The sequence below is a fragment of the Crinia signifera genome, chromosome 19, assembly GCF_055691185.1.
Source record: "Crinia signifera chromosome 19, ASM5569118v1, whole genome shotgun sequence".
Lineage (NCBI taxonomy): Eukaryota > Metazoa > Chordata > Amphibia > Anura > Myobatrachidae > Crinia > Crinia signifera.
Window position 1 is genome coordinate 129,890,102 of NC_139226.1, and position 16,806 is coordinate 129,906,907.

The following is a 16,806-nucleotide window of genomic DNA, read 5'->3' on the forward strand; positions in this document are numbered from 1 at the left end:
TTTGGACCAACGAAAAGAGTTACCCTCCAGCACCCAGGAAAGAAAAATGCCCCTGTGGGGAAAATCTCTGGGGAACATTGGCTTTAGGATTGCCCTTCCCGCTGGGCATTAAGAGGTACATAGAGAGGTTTGATACTTACCTGTACTTACCAAAAGTTGCCAAAGATCAGGAACTGCCATGTAGGAAAAGGGGAAAAGGAGGAGAAAACATTGATAGAGGTCCATCCTGTTCCTTGTCATCACGGCACCGCACGCACATTTATGGTGGGCTGAATTTGCTTAAAAGAGCTTGCACCCCCATAGGGGTCACACCTCACACCCTTCGGACCTAATATGATCGACCCCCTAGTGGATGAACAATCATAGATACATTGGTGCACTTGTAAAGAGGGAAAATTCTCTCCTCATAAATAGATCAATTCAACTATGGAAGACATTGAAAAATACGTAAGATAAGAACGATTAACCAAAAGTGCATGGCCTCCGTCGTACAGCATGGCCTCCATCGTACAGCATGGCCTCTGTCGTACAGCATGGCCTCCGTCGTACAGCATGGCCTCCGTCGTACAGCATGGCCTCCGTCGTACAGCATGGCCCCCGTCGTACAGCATGGCCTCCGTCGTACAGCATGGCCTCCGTCGTACAGCATGGCCTCCGTCGTACAGCATGGCCTCCGTCGTACAGCATGGCCTCCGTCGTACAGCAAGGCCTCCGTCGTACAGCAAGGCCTCCGTCGTACAGCATGGCCTCCGTCGTACAGCATGGCCTCCGTCGTACAGCATGGCCTCCGTCATACAGCATGGCCTCACGGTATGACCATGAGTTCTACATTTTGGTGGCACGATCAGCGGGTCCCAGCTCACCTTCATGCACTGTATAGAAGCTGTTTGCAGAGCATCGGTGATCGTGGGGTCACCCAACCTTCCTCCCACCCACAGGATGATAAGACCCAAGGGTGGCTCAACGGGACAGTGGGCAGAACTCAGACACATTTGATCAGGTCTGAATCGATTTGAGTGTGTATGTTGACACATCTATACCCAGCAAATCACTGATTCACCAGCTAGGTTGCTCCTTAAAATGCTACACTGTTAGAATTATTTAGGACACTTTGACACAATCTGAGCTCAGTACAAATTTGTTTTGAAAATGGGCAAAACCATGTGCATTGCAGGTGGGGCAGATGTAACAGAGATGTGCAGAGAGTTCAACTTGGGTGGAGTGTGTTGAAACTGAAATCTAAATTGCAGTGTAATAATAATGCAGCCAGTATTTCCCCTGCACAGAAACAAAATAACTCCCCCAAATCGGGTGTGGTACAGGGGTCCGACAGTCGGGATCCCGACTGACCAGACTCAGACAGCATGGCGAGCGCAACTAAGCCCCTTGCGGGCACGGTGGCTCGTTACGCGAGCCACCTATTCTTTTCTCCCTCTATGGAGGTCGTGGACTCCCACGAGGGAAAATAGGCGGTGGTCGTCGGGAACCCGGCTGTCGATGTTTTGAAAGTCGGGATCCCGACGTCGGGTAAATGCCTGTCGGGATCCTGACTGTCGGGACCCTGTCCAGCACCCACCCAAATCTAACTCTCTCTGCACATGTTACATCTGCCCCACCTGCAGTGCACATGGTTTTGCCCATTTTCCAAACAAATTTGTACAGCAATCAGATCTGAATAAAGGTCTGTGGGTGAATCCAGTTAATAGATGTTGTGATTGTGTGTAAATGGTGAAATCAGCATTCACCCCCCTTGTGGACATATCTCACCCAAATATTTGCAGATTTTTTATATACAGTCCTAGGGAAAATCTGGCAATACTCTGTGAGCCTTGCTCATACCCATTAGTAAGTCGAGGCTAATTGGATTGAACCCTAAAAAAGATGTTGGCTTACAAACTTTTTTTTCTCATTATTACAATTTATTTTAATATAATGTTTTGTACAATTATAATGATAATGAGCCAGCACGGAGGCATTGGGGGTAACATTACTATTTCACAGTCTATTTCCCCAAGTTGGTCTGTTTTCTGCCCAAACTAAGGCAGGGCCAGATTAAAGGGGGGGGGGGGGGGGTGTTGGGGCTGGCAGAGTCAACCAGAATAAGGGCCATAATGTGCCCAGTAGCAGTAGCGCCATAATTTTGTGGCAGAAAAGGAATTGGTGCCTTCCCCCACAAAAGCACACACTCCCGGCACTGCATCCTCTGCTGGGTGGGTAGTGCCAGCTCTGCCTACCCCAAACACTGACTGTCAGTTACTACCAGAAGGTAGTGACTGAACAAATCCTCACTGCGGGCAGCATCACAAAAGCACATTGGCGGGATGTGCAGCCATGACACTCGCAATTGTTTAATAATTGCTCAGCTTCATAAATAAATACTAAAATTTTTCTTTAGAATGTAAGCTCTCACGAGCAGGGCCCTCTCTCCTCATGTGCTTTTCTAAGAATATATTTCTCTGATACTTTTGTATTTGCCTCAGGTTCTGCTGCTGCAACTGTCTTTTATTTACCATGTACTTGTCCTAATTTGCATTTGTACTGTAAATTGTAATTTTCTTCTCTTTTCGCTCATCTATGTTTTGTCAGGGGCTGCGGAACCCTTGTGGTGCCATATAAATAAACGATAATTATTGTATACACATTGGAATCAAGCCCTATGTTGCTGACCCTAACCTGGATAAAATCATACTTCCCAACATGACCCTCTCCAGGAGGGACACATTGCTCTGCTCCTGCACTTCCCTCAGGGTTGCCGACCCTACCGGAATTTCCGGGAGTCTCCCGAAAATCGGGTCCCCCTCCCGGCCCCCCGGAAGGGTGGGCAACCCTCCCGGAATCTGGGGGACCCCCCTGAGCCCCCCGAATCGCGGCATGTAAATGCCGCAATCCGCGGGTCTCAGAGGAGGGGGCGGGGCTAAAATGGCACAATCGTGTCATTTTAGCCCTGCCCCCTCCATAGAGATCAGTAATTTCTCCTATTATCCGTAATGGGGGCAGGGCTTAATGACATCACAGTCAAGCCCCGCCCCCTGACGGGTAAGGAAAGTTTCCTATCCGGGCTTCTCTGGAGAGGAGCATTTATAAGTCGGCAACCCTGACTTCCCTCCTGATGTATGATTACCATCACCTGTGTTGAAACGCCTTTCTCATCAATTAACCTGTTCAACACATGTGATTTCAATCATACATTAAGAGAAAAGTGCAGGAGCAGAGCAGAGCATTGTGGAGAGGGTCATGTTGGGAGGTATGATAAAATCATATATTGGTACCATATCATTGTACTATTTTATAGCAGAAGTTAGTGAGAGAGAGGCGACCCAGAGTAATGACTTCTACATTTAGTTTAGTTGAGATCTAGTTACCTCAATTTGACAGATGTACAGGGATTTACAGTATGTCACATACGTCTGCTTTCCTGTCTGTCCAGAGCCTGCTCACCTCTGTTGTGTTAGTTGTAGGACTTGCATGAGGCACTTCCCTGCCCTCTGCTGGGTGAGGCCTCTAATTGCACAACAGGGACAGGACCATGATAATGCAAATGTAACTGTGCGGCTATTAGTTATGCCACAGATATGACTGGTATATATGCCACATCTGCAGAATTAGCAGCATATTAAAACTGCTATCTTTACACTTGATACTCAGATTCTTTTCTGGCTATTTAATTCTTTCCACGATTTGTCAATTAGCTTTTTTTTACGTCACTTTTTGTAGTAGCAGTGAAGTCTGTCACTCCAACCTCTGCTAATCCCCATGTTCTCCCTGGCTCTTTGTCCACTAGTCATGGCATACATAGAGAGAAAAAAGGGACTGTTAACGGGAGCGCACAGACAGAAGAATTTTTTTATATATTAAAACTTAACTTTTATTTTCTTAGTACAAGTATATTAAAACTCCCTTATAATCTACTTTAAAGGTCCATACACACTGGGCGACTATGCCCAGCGTGTATGGACAGTGATGTTAGCGTTCATCGCTGCGGGGAAAGCCGTCCAGTGCATACACACTGAGCGGTTTTCCCCCTGCCCTGCGCCAATGGAGGGGGGAGGACGGCATTGCATAGCGGAGCGCTATGCAACGCCGTCCTGAAAGCCGCTCATCTGCTGGTATAACCAGCAGATGAACGGCTTTCCCGACGATGTTGCCGGAGCGCGCAGCAGCGCTCACCGCTCATCTCCGGACCATACACACTGGGCAGCTTTGAGCTGAAAGCCACTCAAACCTGCTGTTTTGAGTGACTTTCAGCTCAAATTCGCCCAGTGTGTATGGGCCTTAAGGGAGGTACTGTAGTGACAGTGAAATTATAAGGGTTAAAATATCATATCCATTCTAATGTTCTACTAATTGTATTTACAACTCACTGATATTTTTCCTATGACAAGACCCCCAAGGGGAAATACAATAACATATAGGTACCTATGAAAATAGAGATAAATCTCTATTAGATACCGAGGAGCCAATATTGAATAAATCATAATCCCGCATCTACACTAATCTATGCTGAACCAATAAAGACATATTCAGACTGACATTTGTATTATTTTAATACACCATTTTATTTTCTTTATTTCACATTAAAGCACAATCTGTGCATGTGTGTGTCTATGTATGTGATTTTAACCCTTATAATTTCACTGTTAACTACAGAAATGTTCCATATGTAATATATAAACCACTCAATTGAGTTTTGCCTTGCTTATGGCGCAGTGTGTGTAGCCTTGTGATCAAGTTTGGGGTGTGGCGCCTGTACTACTGTTATAATTTTGCTTCTTCACACGGATCATTCTTTGGTCAATGCCCATCACTGGTGTCTTTCTCATGGCCCATCTGCCTCTGTGGAACTACTGCAGCCAGCATGCCTTGCCACAGAGTTAATAAATATTGTGGCAGGGCATGCTGGTTGCAGTAGTTCCACAGGGCGCTATGAAGTAGTTAATGGAAAAACAACTCTAGTAAAAAGTATGGTACTTATGTATTATCTGGGCTCCCATGTTAAATGAACCCCATTTTTTCATACCCCTACTATCCAACTACGCATGGAGCTGATTTTATATAGTGTGGCGAGCGCAGCGAGCCACCGTGCCCGAAGCGTGGCGAGCGCAGCGAGGCCCGCGAGGGGACACGGTCTCATAAGAAAAACGGGAGCCCAGATATTACATAAGTACCAAAAGTATTTAATAACAAATCATGTATACAACTTTCAATAAAAATCAAAAGGTACACTAATAAGGAATACTTTCAGGATATTGACAGTGGTGATCATCAAGTTGGTGAAGGCAGCCCAACGCGTTTCGTCAATAGCATGACTTTATCAGGGGCAGAAACAAATCAGTTTGATTGAGAGATAAAAAGCTGGCCATACATCTACAGATTTATTGTCCGATCTGGCTGGTTGGAGCAAAATACTGGAAATGGATGAGAGCAAATGACAGTTGACCATTTGCTTTTAAAATGCAGGAAACTACCAAAACCTGTCACTCAGATATTACCAGGTTTTTGTTCCAACCAGCCAGATCTGACATAGCTATATGTCAGACACTGCCCTGAATATATTCTCAGGGTCTCTCTCCAAAGTGGAGCAGGACGGGACTGAGACTATTCTCCAGAAATAGAAGCAGTCCCCCTGCTTGTCTGTAGAGGTTCAGAGTACGATTACTCAGGTGCCCCAAATCACAGAACATATACAACGGTGCCTTTTTGTCATTTTTTGGCTTTATGTATGTGTGTCTATGTCTGATAAATGTCTGTCTAGTCAATATTTTAAAATCTACAATTAAAAGTTAAATCTTAATCTCTACTCATTTACCCAGGGATCTCTAAAAAACTCCATTTTTGTGGGTTTACTTTCCCCTGAAACTGTGTGTACTAGTTACCTATTACCAATATCTACATAGTCACTACTATTGTATAGCAAACAGTACAATATTTACGTATTTACCCGGGGACCATCAAAACTCCAGCTTGGGAGTTTGTTTTGTTCACCCCCCCTTAACTCCGTGTACTAGGTATTTGCTACTAATTTCTGCTTTGTGACTTCCGTTGTATACCTTAACCAACAATTCGTATTTCCAGTCTAGGAGCTGCTCTTACGGAGAGGCCCCTAACATGAAATGAACGCCTAAAGATTGGCAAACTTGACTGTGGGTACCTCACCACATACGTATACTTGAAAACTATAGATTACAATACGTAATCTTAACTATAAGAGTGCCCCAAAAAAAGAGAGAGTCTTTTCCTTTTCTTTTGCTAACTATAACTACTCTCCAGGGTGCACCTCCACTTCCTAAATGTACAGAGGGAGCATTCTCTCTCTCAAATGACTTAGCCATTGTGGATTAGGTGTCACAAACCGTGGGTCTCAGCCCCGTCTGAGACCACGTCCATTACCTTCCCGGTGGTCAGCGGTGAGAGTAAGGCCTCTGGTAGCTGTCAGCGCCTGGCGAGATGTCCCATGTTTGGCTGGTGTTGACCCGTGCAATCGACATGCCGGCACGCTGGAGCCCGCGCGTCATGGGCGCCGCCATGACACATGCGCTCAGCTGACCAGAGGGTCCAATCCCGCGGTCCAGCCAGGGTGACCTCTGACCCACACACCTGCACACCTCTCAGGTGTACTCACTCTTTCCCTGGACTGATTGGTGCTGCTGACGCTAACCAATCAGTGCGCAGCAAGGGGGATATATTCCGGCTTCTAACTCACAGTCATCGCCTTGAATATGTGTTCATCTGACCTCAGTCCCTCCTGTGTTCAGCTGTTTCCAAAGGCTCCTGGTTATCCGGTCTCCCCGTGTACCTCTCGCAGTTTCCTGCATACTACCTGGTTTGTCATCTCCAGAAGACTCCTGCCATTCCACTCTGCAGTCGAGTATTACTCCTGTTACCATCTTTACCTGGCATACCATCTCCAGAAGCCTCCTGCAAAATAACCATCGTGCAGTTGAGTGATCTCATCGACCCTGCTGTCGACATCAGTGTTGACACTTTCACACTGTGCCCTCCAGAGACTATTCCAATTCCCAGTGTCTCCAATATCACTACCACTCTCCGCCTACGTCCAGAGGACCAGGGCAGAGGGCCGCGACCTGCCTGTCAGACGCAGCGAAGTCCATATCCCCTTGCGGGGGTCTCTGGTGAATACCGCTGGCAGGTTAGACTCCGCGCCTCTGTTTCTGGTTTCAGCCAACACTCTGGTACGCAAGGCAGTGCCTCTGTGCATGTCATTCATCAGGCCTCCGGCCTTCCGCTACACAGCGCCCTCCACTGGTTCACCACGGTCAGGGCCGGGAACACAGCAGACCCAGAACCTGACAGTATATTCAAGGCCGATGGACTCGGCCCAAGACCCAAGTGTGGGACCAGCGCTTCTTCAAAATGTTGCTGCCAGAATGGAGACCCAAGAAGCTACTCAGCAGCAGGTGATTAAATTCCTACAGGATGTGTCCACTCGGTTGGACACCCTGCAACAGTCCCTGTCGACTTCTGTGTCAACCACTACCGTAAGATCAGCAACACCAGCTTTATCATCCCGTCTCCACCTGCCAGCACCCACCAAATACGATGGTGACCCCAAGACCTGCAGAGGGTTTATCAACCAGTGCCAAATTCAGTTCGAATTGGTTCCTCATAACTTTCCTACGGCCAGAATTAAAATCGCATACATGGTGTCATTATTAACTGGCTCGGCCCTGAAGTGGGTATCACCCTTATGGGAAAAAGCAGATTCTCTGCTGACAGACTATGACCAATTCCTCCTGACCTTCCGCCGCATTTTCGACTTGCCAGGTCGACCCGTGTCAGCAGCTACCGACATCCTCCAGGTTAAGCAAGGGTCCCGCCCCATGGGGCAGTATGTAATCCACTTTCAAACTCTCGCGTCTGAATTACAGTGGAACAATGAAGCCCTGACAGCCGCCTTCTGGTTAGGAGTTTCTGACCGGATCAAAGATGAGCTGGCATCTCGCGACCTTCCTACCCCCTTGGAAGATCTCATATCTCTATGTGTCAAGATTGATCTACGTCTTCGTGAGAGAGGACTAGAAAAACACAAGAAGTTAATTCCCAAAGTTTCTCCCAAGATTCGTTCTGAGTCTCCTACGCGTGAAGAACCAATGCAAGTGGGTAGATCACGACTGACTCCCGAAGAACGCACCCGTAGGCAGCGCAATCGCTTGTGCATATATTGTGCTGCTCCTAGCCATTTCATTAACAATTGTCCCGAGCGTTCGGGAAACGACCGGGCCTAACCTGCAAGGGAGGAGTCAGGTTGGGTCAAGTGGCAAAATCTCCTCCAGAATATGACTTTGTCTTACCCGTATCTTTGGATACCCCTACTGGTACCCATTCCAGTACCGCCCTGGCAGACTCCGGCTCGGCCGGGAACTTTATTTCTCAAGACCTGGTTACTAAACTGAAGATTCCAATGGAACCATTAGTTCCACACCTAGCTGTGACAGCAGTTGACGGCAGCAGAATCCCAGGCAGTGAGGTTCGCTTCTGTACCAGTCTCCTCACCCTCAGAGTCGGCATGCTGCACCAGGAACAGATCAAATTTCTCGTTATTCCCAAATCTTCTTATGAAATCGTCCTTGGTCTTCCCTGGTTTCGTCTTCATAACCCAAACATCAATTGGAAGACGCTACAGATCGAGCAATGGAGTTCTCATTGCCAACAGCAGTGTATCAAGTCAGTGGTGCCCACTCGTTCAGCCAATGTAAAAATTCTTCCTGGCCTCCCTGAAGTCTATAGTGAATTTGCTGATGTGTTCTGCGAGCAGTCCGCTGATACTCTTCCTCCTCATCGTGATTGGGACTGTAAAATTGACCTTCTCTCAGAGAAATTCCCCCCTAAAGGTCGAACTTACCCATTGTCCGTTCCTGAGACACAAGCCATGTCGGCATACATACAAGAGAATCTTCAGAAAGGCTTCATCCGGCGCTCTAGTTCACCAGCAGGCGCAGGTTTCTTTTTTGTAAAGAAAAAAGATGGAGGCCTCCGTCCGTGCATCGATTACCGGGGTTTAAACAGTATCACAGTCAAGAACAGTTACCCCCTTCCTCTTATTACAGAACTTTTTGACCGAGTGCGAGGTGCCCAAGTCTTCACCAAATTGGATCTCCGTGGGGCATACAACTTAATAAGAATCCGTGAAGGTGACGAGTGGAAGACCGCATTTAACACCCGGGATGGTCATTACGAGTACCTGGTAATGCCTTTCGGTCTTTGTAATGCCCCAGCAGTATTCCAGCAATTTGTAAACGAGGTCTTTAGGGACATGCTCTACGTTTGCCTTGTGGTATACCTCGATGACATCCTCATTTTTTCAAAAGACTTATCCTCTCATCGAACTCAGGTCAAGGAAGTATTGTCTCGTCTTCGCAGAAACAAACTGTATGGCAAAATCTCCAAATGTACTTTCGAAGTCCCTTCTGTGCCCTTCCTCGGATACATCATTTCTGGGTTCGACCTACGTATGGATCCAGAGAAGTTAGAAGCTATTAATGGGTGGTCACAACCCACTTCCCTCAAAGCAGTCCAACGCTTCATAGGGTTTTCCAACTACTACAGGAAATTCATTCGAGGCTTCTCCACGCTGATTGCACCCATCACCGCACTCACAAAAAAAGGGGCTAATCCAGCCAACTGGCCCTCAGAAGCCATCGCAGCCTTCCAGTTTTTAAAACAAGCTTTTGTCACTGCTCCTATCCTGTCCCAGCCTGATGTCGACAAACCCTTTTTTCTTGAGGTAGATGCCTCTCACATAGGAGTCGGTGCTGTACTATCTCAAAAGAACAGTGATGAAAAACTCCACCCCTGTGGGTTCTTCTCTCGCAAGTTTCTTCCAGCAGAAAGAAATTACTCCATTGGAGACCAAGAATTACTGGCCATCAAATTAGCTCTCGAAGAATGGAGATATCTTTTAGAAGGTGCTGAGTTTCCCGTGACGATCTTCACAGATCATAAAAACCTCCTGTACCTCCAGTCTGCCCAGTGTATGAACCCCCGACAGGCTCGTTGGTCCTTGTTTTTCTCTCGTTTTTCTTTCAAGCTGTTATACCGTCCTGGCACTCAGAATGTGAAAGCGGATGCCCTATCACGTTCCATGCAAGAAGATTCTGACCTACAGGAAAATCGGCCCATTCTGGACCCCATCGCCTTTGCTCCCACTCAGGTGTCGCCTGTGCCTCCTCCTGGTAAAATCTTCGTTCCCACTGAATTACGTCCGAAGCTTCTTTCCTGGGCTCACAAGTCATTATTCTCTGGGCATCCTGGCGCTCAAGGGACATTAAAAATTCTTCAGAGATCCTATTGGTGGCCACAGATTGGCAAAGAAGTAAAAGAGTTCGTGGCATCATGTCCAGAATGTGCACAGCACAAAGTATCCCGACAAGCCCCAGCCGGCCAGCTCCATCCTCTGTCCGTTCCATCTCGGCCCTGGACTCACATCTCAATGGACTTTATCTGTGACTTACCCAAATCCCAAGAGTACAACACCATATGGGTAATAGTTGACAGGTTTTCCAAGATGGCCCGATTCATCCCATTACCCGGCCTACCGTCCGCTCCCACTTTGGCTCAGCTGTTTGTACAGCATATCTTTAGAAGTCATGGCTTGCCTAGCGAAATTGTGTCCGATCGGGGGGTACAATTTGTGGCACGGTTCTGGAGAGCCCTGTCTCATGCATTCCAAATCAAATTAAAGTTTTCTTCAGGCTATCATCCCCAATCCAACGGTCAGACAGAAAGGGTGAACCAAGATCTGGAGACCTTCCTTCGTCTTTATATATCATCCTCGCAAGATGACTGGTCGAGACTCCTCCCATGGGCAGAATTTGCTCATAATTTCAGGTACCACACAACCACTGGTCATTCCCCTTTCTTTATAGTCTATGGACAAAACCCCCGGGCCCCCAATTTTGAAATGTTACCAGCGATAGAGGTACCTGCAGCCGCAGCAGCCATTAACCATTTCTCTCAAATCTGGCGAGAGGTTCATTCCAACATCACGAAAGCCTCAACAAGGTATAAATTCTTTGCAGATCGCAAGAGAAGAGCTGTTCCTGAGTTGCACCCAGGAGATAGAGTGTGGCTTTCCACACGGAATCTCAGACTGAGAGTTCCCTCTATGAAATTTGCTCCCAGATTCATTGGTCCCTATACGGTTCTACAAAGGATCAATCCTGTCGCATACAAACTGAAGTTGCCCAAATCTTTACGCATCCCCAACTCATTTCACATCTCTTTGTTACGTCCTCTCATCCTGAATCGCTTCCATACTTCCTCACCCTCACTACCCAAAGTTCAAACCAGCAGGGGAGTAGAATTCGAGATTAATAAAATTGTTGATTCTCGTCGGAGGTATGGGCATCTCCAATATCTCGTTGATTGGAGAGGATATGGTCCTGAGGAGAGGAGTTGGGCAGATGCAGAAGATGTACATGCCCCCCGACTAATCAAAGTATTTCACGAAGAGAACCCGTCCAAGCCTAAAGGGTGTTCGGTGCCCACCCTAAAAGGGGGGGGTACTGTCACAAACCGTGGGTCTCAGCCCCGTCTGAGACCACGTCCATTACCTTCCCGGTGGTCAGCGGTGAGAGTAAGGCCTCTGGTAGCTGTCAGCGCCTGGCGAGATGTCCCATGTTTGGCTGGTGTTGACCCGTGCAATCGACATGCCGGCACGCTGGAGCCCGCGCGTCATGGGCGCCGCCATGACACATGCGCTCAGCTGACCAGAGGGTCCAATCCCGCGGTCCAGCCAGGGTGACCTCTGACCCACACACCTGCACACCTCTCAGGTGTACTCACTCTTTCCCTGGACTGATTGGTGCTGCTGACGCTAACCAATCAGTGCGCAGCAAGGGGGATATATTCCGGCTTCTAACTCACAGTCATCGCCTTGAATATGTGTTCATCTGACCTCAGTCCCTCCTGTGTTCAGCTGTTTCCAAAGGCTCCTGGTTATCCGGTCTCCCCGTGTACCTCTCGCAGTTTCCTGCATACTACCTGGTTTGTCATCTCCAGAAGACTCCTGCCATTCCACTCTGCAGTCGAGTATTACTCCTGTTACCATCTTTACCTGGCATACCATCTCCAGAAGCCTCCTGCAAAATAACCATCGTGCAGTTGAGTGATCTCATCGACCCTGCTGTCGACATCAGTGTTGACACTTTCACACTGTGCCCTCCAGAGACTATTCCAATTCCCAGTGTCTCCAATATCACTACCACTCTCCGCCTACGTCCAGAGGACCAGGGCAGAGGGCCGCGACCTGCCTGTCAGACGCAGCGAAGTCCATATCCCCTTGCGGGGGTCTCTGGTGAATACCGCTGGCAGGTTAGACTCCGCGCCTCTGTTTCTGGTTTCAGCCAACACTCTGGTACGCAAGGCAGTGCCTCTGTGCATGTCATTCATCAGGCCTCCGGCCTTCCGCTACACAGCGCCCTCCACTGGTCCACCACGGTCAGGGCCGGGAACACAGCAGACCCAGAACCTGACATTAGGTACTCTTTACCTAGCACGGCGCCCACGATTTTGATCGTGGGCATCGCAGGTAAAAAAATCGCGGGGATCGCGGCCATTGAATGCACTAAAAATCGGGTGCGACGCGACCGACGCGATGCCCGCGATTTCCCATAGGGATCAATGTTAAATTTCTCAATTGACCCGATTTTACTGTTCAATGCCTCAATTGACCCGATTTTTCCATAGGAAACAATGTTAAATGGCCCACAGAGGCCAAATAGCCACCCTGAAGTGTGAAATGGCCCCCACAATTGTTAACGCCACCCCACGATCAACGTAAACCCAAAGCGTGGCGAGCGCAGCGAGCCCGCGAGGGGCGGCGGTACGCGTCCTACGACCTTTTCATACCCCCACTATCCACGTCAGCGTGGAGTTGAGAATAGAATAGTGTGGCGAGCGCAGCGAGCCACCGAGCCCGAAGCATGGCGAGCGCAGCGAGCCCCCCGGGTTGACGTTTGTGGGTTGACGTTTGTGTGACGCTTCGGGTTGACGTTGATCGTGGGGTGGCGTTAACAATTGTGGGGGCCATTTCTCACTTTAGGGTGCCTATTTGGCCTCTGTGGGCCATTTAACATTGTTTCCTATGGAAAAATCGGGTCAATTGAGGCATTGAACAGAAAAATCGGGTCAATTGAGAAATTTAACATTGATCCCTATGGGAAATCGCAGGCATCGCGTCGGTCGCGTTGCACCCGATTTTTTAGTGCATTCAATGCCCGCGATGGCCGCCGTGCTAGGTAAAGAGTACCGTGGATTATATATATATACCTTCACCATTACCGTCTTCTTGATACCACCTGTGCACTGGTCGACACCCCACTCCTCCCTTCCCTACAACAGTGAGATATCCGAAACGCGTTGATGAACTACTGAACCCAGACCGCTGCACTACTTTAAGTGACAGAGAAGACCAGCGTCCCGTCAACACTTCATCTGATGGAGACGAGCGCGGCTGCTCCCCGTCTGCATCGACGTGTCTGCAGCACAGAGATTTCAACCTGCTGGAAACCTGTTCACCCGCACCTTTCCATTTGGCTTTTATATTTGGTTTTAAAGTTGTTTCTTCGTGTTGGAATAAATCCTGCTTTATTTGCACCGCTGACTCCTGATTGGTGGATAAAGATACCCTTACGTGAACGCGTGAATGAATCAAAAAGTAAGTTGAGTTCATGCTGCCATTTATTGTAAACTGAAGTAAAGATACCATTAAGTGAACCCCTGCCAAAATTAATTAATTAATTAGGCTCCATCTCTTTGAATGCGGGGGAGTCACTGTGCATAGTGGATTATATAAGAAGATTCCCACTGAGAAGCCTTTCATTAGGATTTCTCAAAGCGCAAGGCTCCTTACACCTTTTTCTTGTATACATGTATGTTTGGGTTGGGCGTTAACCCTATTTAAGGAGACCTGCTGCACTGATCAGCGCAAGGTTCAGAAAAAACTTCTATTTTATCTGCACGTTACAATTATTGATTACAATATCGCATCTCATCGCATCTCGGTTTTGCCAAGAGATGAGATGAGTATCTAGTACAAAAAGTATGTGCTGCACATACTTTTTGTACTAGATCTCATCTCATCGCAAAACCGAGATGCGATGAGATGCGATATTGTATACAATAATTGTAACGTGTATTGGCACCTTTACCTTCATATTGGGCGGATAACTGAAAATACATTTAACGAGTTTTATGTTAGTTTCGGTTCTTCACATGTGAAAAAAATCAGGATGGTTGTGCAAGTGGAGTCATCTAAAGTGGTGGTTTAATATCTGGGGTTTAGTTCTAGATCTTAATACAGTTTACATTAGAATATTTGACAGCATTCAGTAGATTCCAAGCCTCTTGTTTGACATCTTTAGAATTTGAAGAGTCCCTATAACATCACCTTGATGCTTCTCTACACAAGAGCAATCACATAAGCATTTGTTCTTGAGCAGCTGAAAAGCTCTAAATCTCACCAAAAACATCCCAGTGTTCCGTCCTAGTCTTCCGAGCGATATGAACAAACACTATTCTGAGATGATGGATGAAGTCAATCGGTATGAATGGAAAAAGTCATTGAGAATAGCGGCTTTCTAAATTATATTAAAGGAAGAGAACATAAAATGAATGGAATGTCCCTGCAGCAAGATCTTCATTTTATTGAACTTGTAAGCAATGAATTTATTAAAGCTGCGCACACACAGTGAGATTTCACTTTCTATTCAACTCCTATTCAGTCTGTGTCTGGATCTGGGGTTGGTTACAGTGTTCACATTCGATTTTGACTATGTAGTACAGTACAGTAATAGTACAGTACTGTACTATATGATCTTGCCTGCCTATTTTCTATCCGATTTACATTGAGCGTGCATTGGGATCGAATGTAGAAAAACCGTTCGATGCCCTTTCGGTTTTCTATTCAATTTTGCTTCGATTTTGCTTCTATAAGCAAAATCGAATAGAAAAATAGTGCATATTGCATATCTCACCGTGTGTACCCTCTATATGTCTCTTCTATATTTCCTGAAGCTAGCAGTGGCCCTTATTCAGATCTGATCACAGTACAAATTTGTTCTCAATATGGGCAAAACCATGTTACACTGCAGGTGAGGCAGATGTAACATGTGCAGAGAGAGTTAGATTTGTGTGAGTTATTTTGTGTCTGTGCAGGGTAAATACTGGCTGAATTTTTTTTTACACTGCAAATTACGTTTCAGTTTCAACACACCCCACCCAAATGTAACTCTCTCTGCACATGTTACATCTGCCCCACCTGCAGTGCACATGGCTTTGGCCATTTTGAGAACAAATTTGTACAGTTTGAGTATCCTGTATCCGGGCATCCCTGTTTTTTTGGAATAATTCGAATTTTTTTATTTGTATTTTTTTACCCCCCTATCCCTTTTTATATACTTACCAAGTCCCTCGGTGTCCACGGCAGGCCTTCTGCATCCTCTCCGTCGTCTCCAGCGGTCCCAGGAGTGCATTGTGCGAGTGTGTGCGCATGCCGGTGACGTCACCGGCGTGCCTGGGAACTCGCAAAATGCACTCCTGGGACTGCTGAAAATGCCGGAGACGGTGCTGGAGACCAAAATCCAGAAAAATCCCTTATCGGAATGCTCGTGGTCCCGAGCATTTTGGATAAGGCATACTCAACCTGTACTGTGAAAAGCGGCCAGTGTCTCTTCTGCAGCATCTCCACTGGAAGGAGAGGATGCACAGTATCAGAGATTTGAATGAATTGGATATATATTATTTGCCACACTTCAATGGATTAAAGGCAACCTAGATACAATGAGGAAGATTCAATTACCTGCAGTGAATTTCAGCAGGAGCAAACGAGATGTAGTTAAAGCGTTGTAATCAGTTAGACTCTCGAATTCTCCCAAAAGCCTAGTTAACGTCTGTTAACTTGATGTGTTAACAGGCGTTAACTCAAATAATCTGTGAAAATTGACGGATTTGAGCGGTAACGCAGTCACAGTACCCGTTAACCCCCGAGTTATTGGGGATTTTCTTTTTCAACCTGTTGAGGCAGTTGAAAAAAATCCCAGATAACTTCTGGTTTCAGTTCTAATTGCATAGCCCTGGGGAAATCAATTAGCCCTCTGCAATCTACGGTGGCTAATTGAATTCCCCCTCCCCCATGTGTATTAAAGATTTATTTTAGAATATATTGTAATAATTATTCACTAATACATATTGATTCAATCTATGGGGCCTGCAAACGCACAAATACCCATGATGATTATAATCACTACAGAACATGCATAACTCACGTGACAAAGTACAGAATAATTGCATTGTCCTACATGATTAGATTAGGAGCTGCAGGCTTCCCGCTAGAAATGCTTTAAATTTCATCAGGCGACTTAACATCTTCCTTCCTACATGCAATGATTTATCATTAGATTTCTAGCCAGAGTACAGGGGCTATAACAGGTAAAGAATCAATTTTGAAGTATTCAATACCATTATTTCTGTTTTTATATTTTGAAAGTCTCTACATGTTACTCAAGACTGTATACAGGGCTGGCGCTACCAGAAGGATACAAAGCAGGGAGGCGCGAGACTAGAGAGGCTCTCTCCCCGCTCTGCATCCCCACTGATGCTCTGTGTGCTCTGCTCAGTTCCTGCTGGCTGCTGCTTCAAAGGGTAGGCAGCGGTGCCGGCAGCTGCAAAATCCGCCCATAGCAGGCGCTCGCAGGGGTACGCCCAGCATTTCTGTGGGGACGCCCACCGTTTTTGTGGGCACACTCCTGAAATGCTGGGCGGTCCCCTGTGTCCAACCCCCACCGTTCA